The 2,040-nt window shown below is 52.3% G+C and overlaps 1 protein-coding gene across 1 annotated transcript in view; it reads right to left on the reverse strand.

Annotated features, from left to right (window-relative positions):
- The window catches only part of CXCL17 (C-X-C motif chemokine ligand 17), a 17,788-nt gene that overhangs the window by 13,466 nt on the left and 2,282 nt on the right, over positions 1–2,040 (reverse strand). The window lies entirely within an intron of this gene.

Genomic DNA, 2,040 nt, shown 5'->3' on the forward strand with positions numbered 1-2,040 from the left:
ACAGCTGGCCAGAGCAGGCGGGAAGCTTGGCTTCCTCCATCACCGGGTCAACCAAGCCTCCTGCTTGCTCCAGCTCCGTGGCTGCCGGCCGCCATCGTGGTTGGGTTAATTTGCATATAGTCGCTCTGATTGGCTGGTGGGCGTGACTTAAGGCGTAGCGAAGGTATGGTCAATTTGCATGTTTGTCTTTTATTAGTGTAGACTAGAAAATTCATGCACTGGACAGGGAGTCCCTCAGCTGGGCCAGCCCCCTCTCACAGTCCGGGAGCCCTCAGGGGTGGGAGGTGACCTGGCAATCAGGGGAAGGCGATGCCTGCATCACACCTCTGCTGCTGCCACTGCCGGCAGCGCAAGCCTCGACCGGCCCTGGTTACCTGAGTCATCTGAGGCTTGCCTATGCCTTGGGCCTGCCCTGGGCAGCTGGGCAGCCGACATCCAAGGTTTGCCTGCGCCTCGGGCCAGCCCTGGGCGGCTGGGAGCTGAGGGAATGTCTGGCTGCGTCATGCGCCTGCTGCCCCCCCCCCCCCACCAGCTGGGCTGAAAGGACTGTGGGACTCTGGCAGGGCTGAGGGGACTGGGCGCCACCATCTTGTGGCTATGGGTGCTGCCATCTTTGTGACAGTGTGATGGTCAATTTGCATATTACCTCTTTATTAGATAAGATACTAGTGGCCTGGTGCACGAATTTATGCACATTGAAAGGAAATTAATTAGAAGAAATATTTTAATATCACTATTTGCCCTTCTCTATAATAGAAGTGTCAACCAAATTCACGATTGACAATGACAGATGGAAACACACACACGTGAGATTGGCACCAATGAGAGCTTTATATGTACAGTGGGGCCTTGACTTTAATTCGTTCTGAGACCGAGCTCGTTAAGGAGCTCGTTAAGTCAAATTACTCTGTCAACTCAATGCAAAAAATCAGCTGAGAGACAGCTGATATCTCAAAAAACTCGTTAGTCGGGACACTCGTAAGTCAAGGCCCCACTGTATTGTGCATGTGTGAGTCAACTTAGCCTTTTATATATATAGAATAAACTTGCTTAATTAGACCTGCTTTCTGATTTAGCTAAACTTTTTCCATCCCAGTGAAGCACCCCAACTTTTTCAGGTAATTTCAAGGTCCACCATTTCTTACTTCTTTTTAGTTGGGTCAAGTTTCTAAGCTTTCTAAATCTCCATTTTCCAGCTAATGAAAAGAAAATAGAAATTCTACTGAGTCTCCTATCTACCTACTCCAGGACTTCTGTGAGGATCAAATGAGATGAGGCATGGGAAAACACTTCACAGATATTTGGTTGAAGGGTAAAATGTTTTCACCTGTGTTCCTGGAACTCCAAGGAGGCTAGTCGCTAGGGAGAGGAAGCCAGGTGTTGCTACATGACATCATTAACCAGCATCCACAGCAACTGTTTCCAGGCTGGGCTGGGCTGTGGGCTGCATTTTGCACCATGGGGTCTTGGCAGTGTTGGCTGCAATTTAGTGGGCTGTCGCTCCAGGGTGATGGTGGGGCCTGTGTCCCACTTGGGGGAAGCTGAGTATTGCTTTCTGGGCGCCAGGTCCGAGGTGCCGTTTTTTTCTGTGCACATCATGGCAGCTCCTGCATTGAGCATCTGCCCCCTGGTGGTCAGTGTGCATCATAGTGACCAGTCGGAAGGTGGGAAGGACACTTAGCATCTCTATATATAAAAGCCTAAGTGACTGGTGGACCGGTACCTATGACACGCACTGACCACCAGGGGGCATACGTTCAACACAGGTGCTGCCCCCTGGTGGTCATTGTGCTCCCACAGCAGGAGCGCTGCTCAGCTGACCAACAGGTGCCAGACATGAGGCTCACAGCTGGTGAGCGCTGCTGTGGTAGCACGAGCCTCTCCCACCTTTGTGGCAGCACTACTGAGCAGCAGAGGTGGCAGGCGCAGTGGGACCAGGATGAGCGGGAGCCCGGCTCGGGCTCCGGTTCCTCCCCAGCTGCCTGCCACATCATGCACTACTACATCCCTCGGGGGATGTCGGACTGCTGATTTGGGCCC

This window comes from Myotis lucifugus, unplaced genomic scaffold (genome assembly GCF_000147115.1).
Source record: "Myotis lucifugus unplaced genomic scaffold, Myoluc2.0 scaffold_493, whole genome shotgun sequence".
NCBI lineage: Eukaryota > Metazoa > Chordata > Mammalia > Chiroptera > Vespertilionidae > Myotis > Myotis lucifugus.